The sequence below is a fragment of the Gigantopelta aegis genome, chromosome 1, assembly GCF_016097555.1.
Source record: "Gigantopelta aegis isolate Gae_Host chromosome 1, Gae_host_genome, whole genome shotgun sequence".
Taxonomy (NCBI): Eukaryota; Metazoa; Mollusca; class Gastropoda; order Neomphalida; family Peltospiridae; genus Gigantopelta; species Gigantopelta aegis.
In genome coordinates this window covers 7,649,060-7,671,560 of record NC_054699.1, presented here as the reverse complement: position 1 = coordinate 7,671,560, position 22,501 = coordinate 7,649,060, and the positions used below count along the sequence as shown (strand labels likewise).

General features: G+C 38.7%; 1 long non-coding RNA gene across 1 annotated transcript; it reads right to left on the bottom strand.

The window, feature by feature from the left end:
- Positions 1–2,907: 2,907 nt before the first annotated feature.
- On the bottom strand, positions 2,908–22,279 carry LOC121387593. Its single transcript, XR_005959845.1, has 3 exons — positions 21,796–22,279; positions 4,580–4,693; positions 2,908–3,068 (listed from the first exon to the last, which is right to left on the bottom strand). It is a non-coding gene; the product is annotated as an uncharacterized LOC121387593 (long non-coding RNA).
- Positions 22,280–22,501: the final 222 nt, after the last annotated feature.

Below are 22,501 nucleotides of genomic sequence, written 5' to 3'. Positions count from 1 at the left end.
GGTCGGCCGCTACCAGGGAAGGTCCCTGACCTGGTTGTTTTGTTGATATCGTTGCCATAAGTGCCATATGGTGTTTCTGTGGACGTTGAATTGACGTGCGACGTCACGCTGCGATATCTCAGATTCAAGTATCCTTATGAATCTTCATCTGTCATTTTCACTGAGGCGTGGCACGATGAAATTGCATCAAACAGGTCACTAATGGTGTTTTTCTGACTTCTGGACTTCTGAAGGCTGCACAGACTGGCAATTATTTGTGACTGAATGTCGGGCCTTTTATAGTGATCACAATGGACAGGATGTCTCCCGAATAGTGCATGTTTCTTGCACAAAGCATGCAATCGCTGCAACAACTGCTTGGTTGCATTTCTTTGAGCTGTTTCATGCACATTTTTTTCTGATTTACATCCATAAATCTATTTACACATTTATTACTCCAAACAATTCATGTTACAATAACTTTTGACTTTTAGTATAGTAAACAGAACTGACACAAACGTCTCATAAGTGTCGGCCATCTTGAAATCAAGATATGACAATTTGACAATTTGTCCAAAGCACTGACTGGTTGTCTCATAGCAAACAATCTAATCATAGGACCTATAGAAGGTTCAGACATGTCCACCCTGTGTCCGGTCTCTGGTATGACCAGTGACCTGATCCAGTGTAACAAAAGCAGCAAAACAACTGGTGCTTTTATCCGCTCTTTCCCCATCAATCACCTCAATTAGCGGACTAATGACAAAACCACAAATTATGTGCTGACAGGACATTGATTTACTACACACCCGTTGGAGTTCTAAGAACACAATATAAGATTTGTGGTATCACACGGCGATGTCCCACGTATGTGGGATATCTTTTTAAAGAAATCCGATTAGCCATAACACATTGATGACGAAGGTGCCAAGGAGACACCATCTAATTAAAACTGACTGCTTACTTAAGATGAATAAGTTAACTGCTAGCGCATGCCTCGTAAATAGGTTCTGTTTTAGTACCTTGTTATTTAAAGACAGAAGTGATATATTCTATAAATTTGCTGGTAGACATAATTTGGTTTCAGTTAATGTTCGGAGTATTTGTAAAGATCCATCTCACATTTACGAATCATATACTTGGGGGGGTGGGGGGGGGGATTGGGAGTGTTCGCCTTCAGTTATTGGTCACTGTCACGGGGATCCTATAATACCCGTAACTGAATAAAACACGATTATCCAAATATCTCTCCTAACTGTATATCTATTACATCTCTCTGTATCGGGCAGTGTATACCCGAGTGGCTCGTCTCTAGGTATGATCAGAGATAAGATCTTATATAAAGTATATATAATATAGCCCGTTAGTTCACTAGAAAACACAACAAAACACAATACACTTTGGAATCTGTATTAACCTTTCGCTGACAAATATTTTTGCCACAGTTAATTACTTACAACAACAATAATAATAACAACCCGGAACTAATCACTTAATTAGTTAATCACTAGGTGTCTAGTTTACACAATATTCTAATCACTTCACCGTGATACAACACACACACGTGTGATAATTGAGAAACGCTTCCAGGGGAACTTAATTAATAAAGGAATTACAACTCTATTCCTAACTGGTTAATTTTTAATTAACCCTTAACTACTCATTCAGTAACCTTGTAATACAGAAATAATACTGGTACATATCACCATAAAGACAATAACCTACAGTTTACCTAGGTCCTCTAGGATGACTGGTTAAGCTTTAATAATTTTAGAACAGTGAAGCCTACAATTTACTTCGTCAGATTACCGGAAACACTGTCTAAATAATATTGGTATAATACAGTATTAAAATATTTAAAGTCACATCAATCACATCAAGGTTATACAACAGAGCAGAAATAATATATGCATTTTCAGATGTGCGTACAGGAAATTGCGGGATGCCCGATCGGTCTCTCGGGTCGATCCTTGAAACTTGAATGTTGATGAGCCCATCGGACTGGAGAGCCGTGCATTGATGGTATATCAAAGACCTGTGGTATGTAATAGTGGTCTGTGGGATGGGCGAAGATCGAAGTTTTTAGGGGCTATTTCAGATGGCGAAAGTTTTTATGGGCTTGAAGTGGAGATGAGCGAAGTTTTAGGGGCTTGAAGTGGGGATGAGCGAGGGCTTGAAGTTTTATGGGCTTGAAGTGGGGATGAGCGAAGTTTTTAGGGGCTTGAAGTGGGGATGAGCGAAGTTTTTAGGGGCTTGAAGTGGGGATGAGCGAAGTTTTTAGGGGCTTGAAGTGGGGATGAGCGAAGTTTTTAGGGGCTTGAAGTGGGGATGAGCGAAGTTTTTAGGGGCTTGAAGTGGGGATGAGCGAAGTTTTTAGGGGCTTGAAGTGGGGATGAGCGAAGTTTTTATGGGCTTGAAGTGGGGATGAGCGAAGTTTTTAGGGGCTTGAAGTGGGGATGAGCGAAGTTTTTAGGGGCTTGAAGTGGGGATGAGCGAAGTTTTTAGGGGCTTGAAGTGGGGATGAGCGAAGTTTTTAGGGGCTTGAAGTGGGGATGAGCGAAGTTTTTAGGGCTTGAAGTGGGGATGAGCGAAGTTTTTAGGGGCTTGAAGTGAGGATGAGCGAAGTTTTTATGGGCTTGAAGTGGGATGAGCGAAGTTTTTATGGGCTTGAAGTGGGGATGAGCGAAGTTTTTATGGGCTTGAAGTGGGGATGAGCGAAGTTTTTATGGGCTTGAAGTGGGGATGAGCGAAGTTTTTATGGGCTTTGGGCTTGAAGTGGGGATGAGCGAAGTTTTTATGGGCTTGAAGTGGGGATGAGCGAAGTTTTTATGGGCTTGAAGTGGGGATGAGCGAAGTTTTTATGGGCTTGAAGTGGGGATGAGCGAAGTTTTTAGGGGCTTGAATTCGTTGACTGCACTAGTCCACGAATAACACAAATATTAGATCATCACGAAAAACAAAAGTGATTTCACAGTATGTAATAATGAAAATGAGAATGACATCTCTATAGAGATGGCGGTTATTGAGGTGATTTTTTTTTTTGAACATTCAATTTAAAACATGCTTCTCATATTATTGCCACCACTTGCCTGAAAAAAAGAAAAGAAGTACCACTACAACATTAGTAAAATGATACTAAAGCCTACTGCACATGGAAACTATTAGCTGTCAAAAACGCTGCTTTATATATTATGTGATCAAAAATATATATTTAAATTTTGGCATTCCACGTGTTTGTGTGTGTATGAATGTGTGACGGATGTGTGCGTGAGTTTTTAAATGGCTAGACTCATGCTCGGTCGATCAAGGATCGATCCCTGTCGGTGGGCACATTTTTATTTATTTATTTATGACTACTACAGATCAGTATGTCAATGTCAAGGATTGGGAGCCTTGAATCATTGACTTACACAGTGTGTGTAACATATTCATGTACATATATATCCATACGCTCATTCATATATATATATATATATATATATATATATATTTACTTATTCACATACACATGTCACAGATATACACATACACATATTAGTTTGTTACTCGTGCCTGAGTAGGTTTTGATCTGAGGAGAAAAAACAGAAAAAAGAAAGAAGTGTTTTATTTAACGACGCACTCAACACATTTTATTTACGGTTATATGGCGTCAGACATATGGTTAAGGACCACACAGATTTTGAGAGGAAACCCGCTGTCGCCACTACATGGGCTACTCTTCCGATTAGCAGCAAGGGATCTTTTATTTGCGCTTCCCACGGGCAGGATAGCAAAAACCATGGCCTTTGTTAAACCAGTTATGGATCACTGGTCGGTGCAAGTGGTTTACACCTACCCATTGAGCCTTGCGGAGCACTCACTCAGGGTTTGGAGTCGGTATCTGGATTAAAAATCCCATGCCTCGACTGGGATCCGAACCCAGTACCTACCAGCCTGTTGACCGATGGCCGAAAAAACAGAAAGAAAGAAAGACACGAAAAGAAAAAAAGGGAAGAAGAAGAAAAACCGAAGAGGAGGAAGAAAGATGAACATGCTGAATAAATTATTTTTATTTTATTTTTATTTTGTTTGTTCTTGGTGGGTTTTTTTTTTTTTTTTTTTTTTTTTTTTTTTTTTTTTTTGGGGGGGGGGGGGGGGTTCTTCTTCGAGTACAAATACTGGTAAGAAAACTGAGTACAGTTCCAGCCAGTTCACCACGAATGGTATATCAATGGCCGTGGTATGTGCTATTCTGTCTGTGGGATGGTGAAAGATCCCTTGGTAATAATAGAAAGATGTAGCGTCTTTCCTCTCCAAAACTACATGTCAAAATTACCAAATATCTCACCTCCAATAGCCGATGATTAATAAATCAGTGTTCTAGTAGTGTCGTTAACCAAAACAAGCGAACTGTCGTGTGCGGGCGAATTAGCAGAGTTTTTCGCCTCACGTGGAAAATATCTATCGTGTGTGGTTGTGTGTGTACGCGATACATACAGTATAGTATTGCGACTCAAGTGTCGCAACCTGCCCGTATTGTTACACCCCTAGACTGTGTGTGCGTACATGTGTGTAGCTGTGTGTTTATGTTAATGTGGTTGTCAATATAAGCATGATGTACCATGACAGTCGTGCTCGTCGCTGCCGTCGGCACAGCCAATCAGACCAGTACAACGCCAGTGTGCTGGGACACACTTCCCATCTTCACACTGGAACGTCTTGCATGTCGACGGATCTATAAAAGAAAATCAGTGTACGCTAATATTTATAACTGAGATCAGTGTACGTTAATAATTATATCTGCGATCTATGTACGTTAATAATTATATCTGAGATCTATGTACGCTAATAATTATATCTGAGATCTGTTTCCGCTAATAACTGTAACTGAGATCAGTGTACGCAAATATTTATATCTGAGATCAGTGTACGCTAATAATTATAACTGAGCTCAGTGTCCGCTAATAAGTATATCTCAGGTCAGTGTCCGCTAATAATTATAACTGAGCTCAGTGTCCGCTAATAAGTATATCTCAGGTCAGTGTCCGCTAATAATTATAACTGAGATCAGTGTCCGCTAATAAGTATATCTCAGGTCAAGGTCCGCTAATAATTATAACTGAGATCAGTGCCTGCTACTAAGTACATCTCAGTGTAAGGATCTATTAAAACCAGGTGTACGCCAGAAATTATAACAGATCAGTTTACGCTAATATATGTATGATAATAATGAACGAATTGTGAAGAAATGACAACCAACAGTTCATGTTGGCAGCAGATTGTATGGCTGGAAACGACCGTAAAACAAGATAGGGATGATATGTGAAAATTGAACGTTTACGGTTAATTTATCAATAATGGGTAATAACCCCACGATTCATTCGTTTATTCGACGTCGCATGCTATGTATCAATCTCCCGATGACGATTTGAGGAAGTATATCCCACTCCGCTTGCAGCGCCTGGCCTAAGGAGCCGGCGGTCGTTGACGTCGCCGTACACGTCTCCTGACCATGTCCAAGACGTGCTATATGGGGAAAAGGTCAGGGCTCATTTCTGGCCATGGCATTCTGGTAGCGTTTTTTGCTGAATGTAGTCAGTTACGATATGTGCACGGTAGGCCCGAGCATTGTCATCTTAAAACACAAACCGTCGATCAGCACGGCGAGCAAACGGGACAACAATCGGTGCCCGTGTGTTAACCCGTTAGTACTGACCTGTATCCCTTCCTTGTATGGAGTGGTGTTCTGTCAGTCTTAGTGATTCCATCCCACATCATAACTGAACCACCACCAAACCTGCCATGTGTCCTGGTTTGACGTTTGCTTGGCGTTCATTTCAAGGTCGCAAAACGCGACCATACCATGCCTATTCAACAAGTCCAGAGTGAATCTAGACTCGTCAGAAAACATTACACGAGACAATCGACAATTCCCCCAGTCTTGTGTACACTATTGGCGTTTGTTTACCATGTGGCGATTCGTTAACGGTGGCACAGCGGGTGGTCACCGAGCAAGCAGATGAGCTGCATATAGACGATTTCTAATCGTCTACCCGGCACTCGAACCCCAGTAACCTTGTGTAACTCTGCAGCGATTTGGGTCGCTGTTTGAGCTTGATTTCGTAGAACCTGGGTTCTGATAAATCGATCATATACTCGTGTGGTTGACCTGCAACGCCCTGAACGAGGTTGAACATCCACAGTTTGGGTCTGCTGGTATCTGTTCCATAGTATGCAGATCACAGACAGCGAAGCATTGAACATATTGGCTACATCACGCAGAATTCTATCACCTTGAAACATGCCAATAGCCCTAAGGCGTTCTTTACGCCATAGACTCCGCATCACTAATTCAAAGACAAACAATGCATATATTCCAAACTTAACAGTAGTGATCACTTAAAAAGATTTATAGACGGCTTTGTGAAATGTTAAAATCGCGACTGACTCAATACCCACGTGTATTGGGCTACTGCGTGATGCACGTGCACATTTTCGGCTTTTTGAAAGTAGATCGCTGTTCCAATATTTCGCAATGACCTTTGCATTTTAAATTCCACTACTTGTTTTGAAGAATATAATTATAACTAGATAAAGATAGATATCAGATATATATATATATATATATATATATATATATATATATATATATATATATAAACAAATAAATAAACTTTTCCATCAAGGTCTGCAAGCAGTACAACTCAACTGATGTCATGGAAACACGTCATAATTAAAGAGAATATTTTTTAATATTGAATATCTTTTAAAACAAATTCAGGAACAATACTCTTTTCCAAACAAAAAAAGAAGAAACAATGAAAATTTAGTATATTTTATTATGGCCTTAATTCAGGAATATATGTCTTTACCTAATGCAGTTTGATTCACCCACGTTGATACATTGGATCTGTAAGCAGGTAAAACGCACGGATAAATTTACAGTTGTACATGTACACGTTTCAACATACATATTATATTTGCTCTTACATATCCCTATTAACGTGTTTGCCGGTTTCTAGAACCTATAACTGGCTACGTTTACTTCTAATAGTTTACACACGAAGACAACCCCCCCCCCCAAATTTTTTTTATATATGTGTGATCCATGTATGCCTATAGTAGTATGAGATGGGTGGTGTATGGTGTTCGTTTATATTTGTGATCCATGTATGCCTATAGTAGTATGAGGTGGGTGATGTATGGTGTTCGTTTATATTTGTGATCCATGTATGCCTATAGTAGTATGAGGTGGGTGGTGTATGGTGTTCGTTTATATGTGTGATCCATGTATGCCTATAGTAGTATGAGGTGGGTGGTGTATGGTGTTCGTTTATATTTGTGATCCATGTATGCCTATAGTAGTGTGAGATGGGTGGTGTATGGTGTTCGTTTATATTTGTGATCCATGTATGCCTATGGTAGCATGAGGTGGGTGGTGTATGGCGTTCGTTTATATTTGTTATCCATGTATGCCTATCGTAGTGTGAGGTGTGTGGTGGGTGGTGTTCGTTTATATTTGTGATCCATGTATGCCTATAGTAGTATGAGGTGGGTGGTGTATGGTCTTCGTTTATATTTGTGATCCATATATGCCTATCGTTGTATGAAGTGGCTGGTGGGTGGGTGTTCGTTTATGTTTGTGATCCATGTATGCCTATCGTTGTATGAAGTGGGTGGTGGGTGGGTGTTCGTTTATGTTTGTGATCCATGTATGCCTATCGTTGTATGAAGTGGGTGGTGGGTGGGTGTTTGTTTATATTTGTGATCCATGTATGCATATCGTAGTATGAGGTGGTGGTGGGTGGGTGTTCGTTTATATTTGTGATCCATGTATGCATATCGCAGTACGAGGTGGGTGGTAGGTGGGTGTTCGTTTATATTTGTGATCCATTTATGCCTATAGTAGTATGAAGTGGGTGGTGGGTGGGTGTTCGTTTATATTTGTGATCCATGTATGCCTATAGTAGTATGATGTGGGTGGTATATGGTGATCGTTTATATTTGTGATTCGTATATGCCTATCGTAGTATTATGTGAGTGGTGTATGGTGTTCGTTTATATTTGTGATTCATGTATGCCTATAATAGTATGAGGTGGGTGGTGTATGGTGTTCGTTTATATTTGTGATCATGTATGCCTATCGTAGTGTGTGGTGGGTGGTGTTCGTTGGATTGAACCAAAGTATACGAACGTGTGTTGCTAGGAAAGTAATATTTGAAAGGGAGGCCACTCGCATTAATTTCATGTCGCATTTTAGTCTGCCCACCGTCTCTCGCATTAATTTAGGGACGCGTTAATTTCAAGATGTACATTATATATATTACATCAAGAATTTTGAGACACTCATAAAATAACAGAATTTAAGTTTACATAACTGACTCAGCCTCTCCCAGTCTCTCTCGCCGTGTGAGTGTGCCGGTCTGTTTCTGTATGTAAGTCTTTCTGTCTGTCTCTCTGGAATATCCACTCTGTCGTGTTTCAGGGGCGGGACGTAGCTCGATGGTAAAGCGCTTGTCTGATGCTCGGTCGGTCGATGATCGATCCCAGTCGGTGGGCCCTTTGGGCTATTTCTCGTTCCAACCAGTGCACCACGTCTGGTATATCAAATGCCGTGGTATGGGCTATCCTGTCTGTGTGATGGTGCATATAAAGGATCCCTACCATTAATATTGAATGTGCATTGTACTGATAATAATGCCGGTACAAAGAGATTTTTATTTAAATGGAAAGATGAATTTAAACATCCGCTTAGTCAGCTACTTATTGACAATGCTGGAAAACTGAATCGGGCAGTTGAGATTGAAGGGGACGTAACTCAGTTAATAATAGTCTTATTAAGTTGGCAGTAGAATTACAACGTTTGAGGGAACCCTTTTTCAGTGTGCAGACAAGAGATAAGTATAATGTACATACTGATACACGCATATCTAGTAATCAGAGAGGTCATTTAAATGTTAAACTATAGAGTAGTGTGGAAGGTAGACCATGGTTTGATGATAAGTTAAAACGGATAAGACATGTTTACTTATCTGCTCTTATGCAGTATAATAAGGTCGAAAACGAAGAAAACTATGTGAATTAAAACATTAAAAAGAGAAGTTATAAAATATTACAACAAAAATTAAAAAACATAATACAAGAAATGAAGGCAACATGTTGGAATATTTAAAGAAACATATTATTAAGCAATTTTATAGTACGTTTGGTGGTAAAGTGAAGAAAAAGCTACCGTTATTTACAATTAATGACTTGTTTACAGATTTTAAGGATTTTTTAAAAGGTGACTCCTATAAAAAATAGCGCACTGCCTGTTGATGTTGATGAATGAATGGATGTTTAACGAAACCCCAGAACGAACATTATGTTGATGAAGACTGTATAGTTACTCGCGAGGAAACGGAAACGATTTATGAAGAACTGGATAGTGTGATAACCGATCAGGAAGTTTTATACGCTATCCATAATCTTAAAGGTGGAAAAGCCCACGGGCTAGATGGAATAATGAATGAATGTCTTATTGAAGGCAAACAAGTGTTACTTCCTTTATTAGTTTACTAATATTTTATGTACTGGTTATTTCCCAGAAAACTGGTCTCATGCTGTTATTGTTCCAGTGCATAAGAAAGGAGATTGTAGTGACCCCAATAATTTCAGAGGGATTACTTTAATAAGTTGTATTTGTAAACTATTTACATCTATTTTAAATCGGCGTCTAATAAATGTGTGTAATACTTATGACTAGGGCCCTGCGAATCTCAATTTTCCGTTCGAATCGAATTTCGAATCGAATATTCGAAAATGTTCGAATCGAATCGAATTTCGAATCTCGAACACCTTGGAGAATAATCAAGTGTATCAGATGCAGTTCACGAAGGGATATTCAGCTCAGTGAAGGGAATTAGAAAGACAGTATAAATATCCACTGCACTGGGAGTACGTACGGTGATTAACATGATTACACAAGGTTGAAGTTTAAATAATAAAGCGCGCTAAATAGAAAACCAGTACTAATGTGTACATAGGTTGAACAGTTGAACTAACTCGAGATAATATCTAGGAAGTGATCATTTATTGTTTATTGACCGACTTAATTATCGATTCAGTGTGGATAGGATAAGATCAGAGTTTTTATATCCCCATATGAGCGTCTCTGCATTTTGGCGAGACAGAGAGTGTCGTTTGTCGGTTATAACGTTTGTGCCTGTGGAATTCACCCTTTCTGAAGAGCAGTTAGTAGCTTGAATGCCGAGTGTGTCTCTCGCGACCGTAGCCAGGAGTGGGAAAGACTTCACGTGATCCTGCTTTGTCTTCCACATTGTTTATTGTTTATTAATGTTAACGGTTGGCCATATAGTTTGTCCCTCGATTTCCAATAGACCTCGTTCACATTCCACTGCGCATGTGCCCGTTGCGAGGTAACTTGAGAACGCAAACCGCGAACTCACGCGAGATCTCGCAAAAATAGACCTGTGGACAAGTTGGGGGGGCATAGACAATGGGAAGGCCACGCAATAGGAATGTGAATATCTCCATGATTAATTATTCTATCAGTAGGGAACCCGAAAATTCTGTAGACATCCAGCAAGACTTATTGGAGACATTTGTGAAGTATTGCATATCACGAAATAAAAAAAATATTTGGTTGTTAACGCCTGACAAACCATCGGTTCGAATTCGTACGCAATAAATATCGGATATAGGCTGAAATAATATTAATGTGCGCGCATGTATGTATGCAGATATTTATTGTATTTAACATGATTAAATATTTATAAAGCATTATACAGATAAATACATTCAGGATTCTTGTCGGGATTTCTTTTTACCAAGTTATTTAAAATTTTGTTCGGTATTTGGAATAAAGTTAAACGATACATATGAAATTTGAGCTATGGTATATAAAACATTAGAATCAGGCCCGTAGGAACGATATCTGGAGTTGGGGAAGGGGAGGGGGCACAATCTGTAAGGGGGGGGGGGGGGGTTGGGTTCAAAAGTCATATTTTAAACCGGGTTTATAAAAGTGGGGCTATAGTCCCCCCTCCGATGTCTCGGTTGCTACCGACCTAAGAATGGTCAGAAATGTAACTGTATTACATATACAGCTATTTAAATTCGAAGCAAGATTATTAATTTTAACCTGAGAAAGATGTAAGTTTTATTCAGCCTATAACATATTAGACTAGTCGACAGCTTGATAATATAGCTACAAACTCAGGATGGTCTCTTTATTACAAACTCATGAGGGTTTATTATGCGCAGTCATAAGGTACCAGTCATAAGATACTTCGTTTGAATGTTTGAAGCAAACATATTAAGTACCATGTCAGGCCCGTAGCCAGGTGGGGATCGGGGTATCGGACAATCCCCCCACGCAGGATTGAGAGTTAACGTAGCAAGAACGTCTGGCTGAGGTTCCATTTGCTGACGGTTCGATCCTCCTCAGTGGGCCCGTTTGATTATTTCCCGTCCCAACCAATGATCCATCAAAGGACGTCGTGTATGCTATCCTGTTTGTGAGATGTGAGAAGTATGCCATGCATCATTTATTATAAATACATTGGTACGACTGAAAACAAACGATTTCTTGTCGTGGATCTGTGACCAGTCCATTTTACATACATACCACAACTTAATGTAACTTGTTAACGTATATTTCGCAACAAAAGTTCGTGTATTATTCTCGAGTGTAACCGGCGTCATCTCATTGTTTAGCAAGGGGTATATATATATATATATATATATATATATATATATATATATATATATATATATATATGTATATATATGTATATATATATATATATATATATATATAAATAAAAATCAGGGGATACACCCTCCCCCACCTCTCACACACACACCCCGTCTACGGCTCCGCGCCTTCGGCGCTCGCGTTTGATGAGTTCCGTTTATATGAAATTTCAATCCCCCCACCCCGCTAATCATTAATCATGCTGGCTACGGGCCTGAAGTTATATACAATATTCATAAGTTAGACCAAAGATCAAATTAGGATTGTATCGGGTTGCATGGGTCTACCACTTTGGAAAAGTTGCTGAACTTTGTTATGTATAATCATGTACGTTATAAAAACGTGTGATACTTGCATACCATATCGATATATAGGACTTCTCCCTATGCTTGTAAATGTGTATCAAAGTACTGAAGGTATCGCTAACGATCTCGACCAATGTTCTCAGGTACAAAATATAAAATAGTAACCAAATACTATTGTACACACAGATATATGTTTACTTCAAGCTGATCTTCATGTAAAGAAGAAGATGTCATCTTCTAAATTCTCCAAAACAAACGCGTATACTCGGTTTCTGACGCCATGCTAAGTTGTAGGTTTGACAGCTCATATATGTTTTAAAACTTCGTAAATATCAGCTATTATTTCAAGTGAAGTTGTATGTATCTGATATAAATGATAGTGAAAATAAAATAAAATAAAACAATAAATAAAATAAGATAAATAAATAAGTAAATAAATAAATACATAAATAAATAATTTGTGGATAGACATGTAACATTGATTAGCAGTTGTACGACTGTCTTTTTTTAAAGGGAAATCCCCGAGTTTGCTGCATTGTAAGATGTTTCCGACTAACAACATATTTCTACGATTAAACTTTCATTTTAAATATATTTTCTTGTTTAGAATATCAGTGTCTGTATATTCAATGTGTTTGTGATCGTCTTAATATTTGTAAGAAGCCCAAACTGGATTTCGTTTTTAAATAATTTCGTACGTACGAAAAAATATGTTTTAGGAAATAAAGTGAAATTTAACCTAGTACAAATATTTTATATGCAGAAAAATATATTTCATATGTAATTACACTCGTTAAAAAGTCTATGTTAGTCGATAACATCTTAAAACTTGCAGCAAACTCAGGAATGTCCCTTTAATGAAACGATAAGGGGAAAATGGAGCTGTGATAAAGGTATATGTGAGTTAGGGGTTTTGTTGGGGTTTTTTAGGGGGATGGAGAGGCATATTTTATTAAATTTTAAATACTGATACATGTGGAGAATTAAACATCACTGGTAAATCCGCGTGAATATTTAACTATAATTCTAATTGTCAAAAGCAGCAAACACATTCCACTAAAGTTAATTTTATTGTATGAATCTTTTAATTTTGCGCTGTTAAAATACCCTTAACAGGCGGCTCCAGAGACTTCGTCTAAGTTAATGTTTCACTGCTTTTGGTCTTAAACCATTCCGATGTAAACTTTAGTAGACCGTTTTTCGCAGCAATTTTATCTTATACAAAATATGTACGTTAGTCGCTAGAGATTCACAGCTCTTACGAAGCTACTCACGACGCTCATGACAAGTGTCGATCATGCCCCAACATTTGTATATAGCCTCGATACCGTCCAATTCGGCAAGGGACGGTACTCTTCGCGCACATGCGCAATGGGAATGTGAAGAGGTCTATTGACCGTACACTGCAATATTCGAAATTCCGAATACACAAAAATCGAATCGAATCGAATCGAAGCTTCGGGACGATTTCGAATCGAATCGAATATACGAAGCTTCGCAGGGGCCTACTTATCACTTAATTACAGATGCCCAGTTTAGTATTTGCCAGGGTGTTATATATTGCTGTTTTGTTGCTTTCCATAGAGCATTTGACAATGTGGACAGACTGAGTCTATGGTATAAATGATCAAAGATAAATTTTTGTCTGTGATACAGTCTATGTACTCTTCTGTTAAATGTTCGAATAATTGGGTAACGTTTGTGAATAATACGATTATGCTATTAGGGTTTGGTGATTTGTGGATACGTCAACCACATGAAAACTATAAAGTCTTGTTATCATTAATTAAAACACGTATTTTTGATCCGTTCACAAAATGTATTTTATAAAAAACATATTGTATATCATTTATATTTGCAGTACTTTTTACAAAAACATATTCCTGAATGTAATCGTATACTCTTAACACAACGTAGATCATCAGCCCACTTTTTAGCGAGAGAAACGGGAAGGTACAGTAACAAAGACAGGCAAGAACGATTTTGTTAACATTGTAATTTAAACAAAGTTGAAGACGAATATCATTGTCTGTTAGAATGTCACGGGACCGGGACAAAGACAAGCAAGAACGAATTTGCTTATATTGTAATTTAAACAAAGTTGAAGACGAATATCATTGTCTGTTAGAATGTCAAGAGACTGGGACGTAGCCCAGTGGTAAGGCGCTCGCTTCATGGGCGGTCGGTCTGGGATCGATCCCCATCGGTGGACCAATGTGCTATTTGTCGTTCCAGCCAGTACACCACGACTGGTATATCAAAGGCCGTGGTATGTACTACCCTGTCTGTGGGAGGGTGCATATAAAATATCCCTTGCTGCTAATCAAAGAAGAGTAGCCCATGGAGTGAATACAACGGGTTTCCTCTCTCAATATCTGTGTGGTCCTTAACCATATGTCTGACGCCATATAACCGTAAATACAATGTGTTGAGTGCGTCGTTAAATAAAACATTTCTTTCTATTAGAATATCCTACTTATGATCATATTAGAAGAAAATATATTATTGGAAGAAGCCATCTACCTCCAAATTAATAACATTATTAAGTGTACAGAATATTAAAGAACTAAATAAACTAACCAAATACTTTTCTGAATGTTATAAACTAAGATCCACGTTACTGGTACGATAAAACAATGTGTTTAACAAATGTTTTGTATTTGCATATTTATGTCAGCTATTTTAAACATGCACTATCATGTACTGTTAACATTGTGCAGCCTTCTTATGTTTCAATGAATGAATGAATGAATGAATGTTTAACGACACCCCAGCACGAAAAATACATCGGCTACTGGGTGTCAAACTATGGTAATGGCAAAAACAAAGTGATGATCAACATCAGTATAAAAATTCAACAGTTAAATAAAAACACAGTGTAAAGGACTGTGAAAAATACAAATATCACAGATAGATATAATTAAAATTTAGAATAAAATTCAGTATCACGTAAAAATTGTTTGGCCAAATAAATCTTTTCGAATGACTGACAAATGCTTACACTCCAGCAAAATGTGGCGCACAGTCAGAGTACACTGACAGTGCTCACACTGAGGTGGAGGATCTTTCTTTAAGATAATCTTATGTATCATATCCCATGTATGTTGCGCCGATGAGCCGTGAAGCTCAAGGCAAGTAAAGAATTAAATTGAATTGTGTATATGTTGATTAAACTTGATTAAAGTTGTTGTACTTACACTACACACGTGTACAAATTGCTTAATTAGCCCACACTCGGCCATTTTGGTTCCTTGATCTTGACACATTTTGACAACTGTACATTGTTGAGAAAGGAGTTTGAATGAAGGTCAATATTACGAATAGCCAAAAGGGAAGAAAATCGTTTATCACGTTTTCATCACAGCTGGCTTCTAAACATTGCTTAAGTAAACTGATTCGGAATACACGCAAACAATCTTGCACAGAGTGGGGTTTTGTACATTTATGAAACTCGCCTCTAGGATGCGCAACACGTTTCTTCGTAACAATACTTGTCAATTTGTTTGCACTAAATAGTTTCTTAAGCTGGATTTATATATAGACAAGACAAGACAAGACACTTTTATTCAGTTTAAAGGCCATAGGCCCATAATATAGTCAGAAACTGTTACACATATTTGCGCATGTGTAGTATTAGCACAGTATAGTATAGGTATATATTTAAATATTTAAGTATTTCTAAGTTTTGGTACTTTATAAAGATAAAGACATACATTGAATAATACTACATTGATTTATATATATATATGTTATATATATATATATATATATATATATATATATATATAATATATATATATATATATATATATTCAGAATGTTGTAGGCATGTTTAAAAATCACAAATTTATAATATAATAATCGATTTAATACATCCAATATATGACAGATATGAAACATTAAAAGTACATTCATGTCAAAACAATATTTTCTAAAATTAACATATCAATTATTAATAAGGCTAAAAAGAGTTTCCGGGAACGTGCCGAATAAAATATGGTAAGGTACATCGGTTCACCACCCCCCACCAATTACATTCACCCAATCAGTTGTTATGTATGTACTTCTTTCACCTACAAATTAGTAAACACTATTTAATTTAAATTTTTTATATATATATATATATATATATATATATATATATATATATATATATATATATATATATATATATATATATATATATAAATCAATGTAGTATTATTCAATGTATGTATATATATATATATATACTGATGGAAAGAAATAAGGGATCGGATGTTTATGTTATATAATTTGAATTCACTATACAGTTAGAAATGACACAAGAAAACCTGAACTTTAAGTTGTTTTATTGAATATTAATAACGGTTGTGTCCCCCATACACTCGCGCAACTTCAGCACAACGTCGGGGCATACTTTGAATGAGAGTACGGATGGTAGCTCTTGGAATGATGTGCCACTCGTCTCGGAGAGCCAAGAACAGTTGATCCACGTTTTGGGGCGCAATGGGGCGTTCACGAACACGACGACCCAAAACATCCCACAAATGTTCTATCGGATTCAGGTCTGGACTTTTTGCTGGCCAGGGTAAAGTTTGGATATTGGCATTTCTTAAGCAGTCCACCGAAACACGGGCTATGTGAGGGCGTGCATTATCATGCTGGAACTCAAAGTTGCGTCCAACCCTGCGTGAAAATGTCGTCCCTGTATCGAATACCAGTGACTCTTCCATCAAGCCGTATCAGATCTGTCCTGTTGTCGTAGATTATCCCGCCCCACACCATTACAGAACCACCCCCGTATCTGTCATGTTCTTTAATGGTGCATGCAGTGTATCGCTCATTAAGACGGCGCCAAACATGCAATCTTCCATCAGCATAGTCAAGATTGAAGCGAGACTCATCACTAAACATTGTACAACGCCAATGACGTAGTTGTCGTGCCCCATATTGACGCACCCACTGTAACCTCAATCGTTTGTGTTGGGCTGTCATCTTGATTCCAATAACTGGTCGTCGACTTTTTAACCTGGCTTCTTTCAGTCGATTGCGTACTGTTCGGTCGCTGATTCTTAGCCGACGTATAGCCCTGAATTCAACATTTATTTTAGACGATGGCTTAAATCTGTCCCGTAAAGCAATCAGGCGAATCTGACGGTCCTGTCGAAGGGTGGTGACTTTACGTCTTCCTCGACCAGGTCGCATTTTCACGTTGCCAGTTTGTCGGTACAGGTTCCATAACCTTGATATCACGCTAACTGACTTCCCAAGAGCAGTTGCAACCTGTCTAAGTGATTTTCATGACCTAACCATACCCACAGCAGTCCATTTTTGAGCTAAAGTCATGTATTGTCGTACCATTTCAAAACCCTTTCTAACCTGTAATCTCCATACAACAATAACTTATACCCGAAAGAACATTGTGGAAAAATCGTGGAAACATATTCTGCACGTGCATTACATTACAGGGAGTGAGTTTAGGCTCAATCAATAGCGTTGAAATTGTATGGGAGTTAATGCAAAACGCGCAATCATGACCCTATTTACTGATAGTAGAAAAACGATCCCTTATTTCTTTCCATCAGTATATATACAGTCAAACCTGCCTTCGCGGCCACCTCCATATGGCGGCCACCTGTCCATGGCGGCCACCCTGAGGTCCCCCCCCCCCCCCCCCCCCCTGTCACGGGGATCCTACAATACCCGTAACTGAATGAAACACGGTTATCCAAATATCTTTCCTAACTGTATATCCATTAGATCTTTCTGTAACGGGCAGTTATACCCGCATGTGGCTCGTCTAGGTATGATCAGAGATACGATCTTATATAAAGTATATGTAATATAGCACGTTTAGTTCACTAGAAAACACAACAAAAACACAATACACTTTGGAATCTGTATTAACCTACGCTGACCATGTACTGCCGCAGTAGTTAATTAGCAACAACAAATAATAACAACCCAGAACTGATCACTTAATTAGTTAATCTCTAGGTGTCTAGTTTACACAATATTCTAATCACTTCACCGTGACACAACACCCACACGTGTGATAATTGAGAAACGCTTCCAGAGGAACTTAATTAATAAAGGAATTACAACTCTATTCCTAACTGGTTAATATTTAATTAACCCTTACTACTCATTCAGTAACGTGTGATAATTGAGAAACGCTGCCAGGGGAACTTAATTAATAAAGGAATTACAACTCTATTACTAACTGACCGGCCTCGGTGGCGTCGTGGCAGGCCATCGGTCTACAGGCTGGTAGGTACTGGGTTCGGATCCCAGTCGAGGCATGGGATTTTTAATCGAGATACCGACTCCAAACCCTGAGTGAGTGCTCCGCAAGGCTCAATGGGTAGGTGTAAACCACTTGCACCGACCAGTGATCCATAACTGGTTCAACAAAGGTCATGGTTTGTGCTATCCTGCCTGTGGGAAGCGCAAATAAAAGATCCCTTGCTGCCTGTCGTAAGAAGAGTAGCCTATGTGGCGACAGCGGGTTTCCTCTAAAACAGTGTCAGAATGACCATATGTTTGACGTCCAATAGCCGATGATAAGATAAAAAAATCAATGTGCTCTAGCGGCGTCGTTAAATAAAACAAACTTTACTATTACTAACTGGTTAATTTTTAATTAACCCTTACTACTCATTCAGTAACGTGTGATAATTGAGAAACGCTGCCAGGGGAACTTAATTAATAAAGGAATTACAACTCTATTCCTAACTGGTTAATTTTTAATTAACCCTTAACTACTCATTCAGTAACCTTGTAACACAGAATTAATACTGGTACCTATCACAATAAAGACAATAACCTACAGTTTACCTAGGTCCTCTAGGATGACTGGTTAAGCTTTATATATATAGAACAGTGAGCCTACAGTTTACTGCGTCAGATGACCGGCAGCACCGTCTAACTTATATTGGTATAATACAGTATTAAAATATTTAAAGTCACATCAATCACATCAAGGTTATACAACAGAGCAGAAAATATATAATTACCAAGTCCAAACGGACGCGCCCACGTAACAAAGTGCCCACCTGGGCTTAAGTGCATATTGGAACTGCACACGGCCCTCTAAAACAATTAATATCGCCACAGGCGAAAACAAAATTAAGAGCATGTTCCGTCACACCCCCAATGAATTTTACTATATATTTTACCTCAATATGGCAACCACCTGCTCACGCGGCCAGCGGCCACACTTTTGTCATAAAAAAGCGAAAATGAACCTGCTATCGTGGCCACAATTGTTTTTTTTAGTGCAAGTTATAAAGAAATGTCGGCAATCGTAAAAAAAAACGTAAGATGTTTTTATTGATATAACCAATTGGCTTGATAAACAGCGGTCCTTTAATTGTCGTCGGTCGCTTAGCTGTGTTCGTTAATTAACAAGTGTTTTTAATCTGGATTAACGGTGCGATGTACTAGTCATCGACGGTGGTCTTTAAACGCAGTTGATAGAGGGTATCTAGCCTAAAACAACTGGAGTTAAACGTGTCAACTCTAGAAGGAATTAAATACTTCTTTAGCAAGTGAACATTAAAGGATAATCAGTGACTTTAATGCGCAGAACAGTGCTCCATTATTCTGTTGTTTGTTAAATATTCTCTTTTTCACTTAATAAAATTTCATATAGATGATAATTTTTTGTCTTGTTTTTTTTTACGTTTTTGCACATGTATATGGCTCCTTAATAGTTGGGACCGGCCTCGGTGGCGTCGTGGTTAGGCCATCGGTTAACAGGCTGGTAGGTACTGGGTTCGGATCCCAGTCGAGGCATGGGATTTTTAATCCAGATACCGACTCCAAACCCTGAGTGAGTGCTCTGCAAGGCTCAATGGGTAGGTGTAAACCACTTGCACCGACCAGTGATCCATAACTGGTTCAACAAAGGCCATGGTTTGTGCTATCCTGCCTGTTGGAAGCGCAAATAAAAGATCACTTGCTGCTAATCGGAAAGAGTAGCCCATGTAGTGGCGACAGCGGGTTTCCTCTCAATATATGTGTGGTCCTTAACAATATGTCTTACGCCATATAACCGTAAATAAAATGTGTTGAGTGCGTCATTAAATAAAACATTTTCCTTCCTTAATAGTTCTATTGCAACATACGTCTAATTGTTTTTTATTTAAATTCTGACTTATATATGACCTGCATACGGCGGCCACCTCTCTATGGCGGCCACTTTTGTCATGTCCCACGAGTGGCTGCCATAGACAGGTTCGACTGTGTATATATATATATATATATGTGGAGGTTCTCAACATGGCGGACACACAAGAATGGGCGATTTTGGCTCCCATGAAGAACAGACAATGTGACTGTTAACTTTAAGCTAGGACTGGTTTGTAGCTGTTAAAACTTGTTGGATATTGCCGACGTTCCTATGGCATACGTGTTGCCTTCGTCTTGTTTGTAAAACGTTTGTTTTAATGCAATAATGATATAACAATAGATTGGTGACGTCACGAGCACAAAATACACCTACACAGCGCATTAGTGTTACGCCTCCACTACCGACTGATCTTTCTCTTTGTTTACACTCATCGGTGCAACCGGCCTCGGTGGCGTCGTGGCAGGCCATCGGTCTATAGGCTGGTAGGTACTGGGTTCGGATCCCAGTCGAAGCATGGGATTTTTAATCTAGATACCGACTCCAAACCCTGAGTGAGTGCTCCGCAAGATTTAATGGGTAGGTGTAAACCACTTGCACCGACCAGTGATCCATAACTGGTTCAACAAAGGCCATGGTTTGTGCTATCCTGCCTGTGGGAAGCGCAAATAAAAGATCCCTTGCTGCTAATCGGAAGAGTAGCCCATGTAGTGGCGACAGCGGGTTTCCTCTCAAAATATGTGTGGTCCTTAACCATATGTCTGACGCCATATAACCGTAAATAAAAAATGTGTTGAGTGCGTCGTTAAATAAAACATTTCTTTCTTTCATCGGTGCACTGCTCTGTGTATGACTAGGTTGATTGTTAATGGCCAGCGGTGATCTACAACGTAAAGATGTAAGCCCACTACAGCTCTCGCAAGATAAACGACCGAAACCATACATAACTGATATGGATTCCGATCTGGATACATCCCCGCCCTCGAAGACGACCACCCTAGAAAAGTCTGTATTGACAAAATCCGATATTGTACTCATTGCTCAAGAACTTGGAAATGTTATTATGCCTGACATCCGTCAATTAATGGAAGAAATGAATAAACCTTTGCGAGTCGAAATAGAAAAATTACGTTTACAAAATTCCGACCTCATTAATGAAAATAACAATTTGTAGGCAAAAATTGATGACTTGGAACAATATACCCGTCGGTACAGTCTACGCGTGACCGGTATAAAGGAAACTGAATCGGAGAATACTGATAAATTGATTATTGACTTGGCCCATGACACACTAAAAATGGATCTTCAGGAATGGGAGATTGACAGATCCCACAGGGTGGGCCCCACTTCAAAAACTAAACACCGAGCAATAATCGTCCGGTTTGTATCGTACCAAGCACGCAGACGCTTCTACAAAGCCCAATCCACATTAAAAAACTACGCCACTCCTGAAGGAAGCAAGATTTTCATTAACGAAGATATGACTAAAACTAAACATCATCTCTTCATGGAAAGTGTAAAGTTCCGACGAGAAGGCAAACTATTTCAATGTTGGTCAACTGATGGCAAACTCTTTGTTAAGCATACAGAAGCGGGAAAACCAGAAATTATTCGTAACCTGGATCAGCTGACAAAATTTCTGAAAGTGAAAGTATGCTTACCTGGATCCCAACAGCAGTGACATGTTTTTCGTCTCACCATGTAGGTCACTGTCGCAACGACAGTCCCACAAACACCCGAGTTGTTGACTAATTTGTGTTGCCCTATCTATGATCTGCAAATATTAATCTAATTTTCAAATACTGACGATGTATGCACACACGAGGGATACGTGACAGTTGAAATACATCTATTAAGTGTGTGGTGTAAATAGACAATTTGTCATGACACTCGGATAATAAATTAATCCTATACCAAATGTATCGGCTACTATTACGTTTGTGTTAATTTTTTAGTTTTATTGCACTGGATATTCCTGTATGCAGGTTCTATTGTTAAATTGACAGCGATTAGTACCACGTATCAATAGTATGTGTATATGAAAGCGCGTGAGCCACTGAGGGGAGTTTTGTTTTGTTTTGTCCGTGTATGCGTAGTGTCTGACTAGACGGTGATAAATATGTTTGAACTACCAGTCTATCAGTCAAGCTTGTCAACTTGTCATTTGTTCTTCTGTCCATCCACACTTGGCAACTGTTGCAGTTAATTTAGAAAATCTGGTAACTTCAAATATCAATGTCACAACAAAGGTAATTTTCTGATTGATGTGAAAGGATATATTGTTGTAATAAATATTGCTTACTGCAGATATAATTATCCGCAATATGTGCTAACGACATGCTGGGTATATGTGTGCGTTCGCGCGTA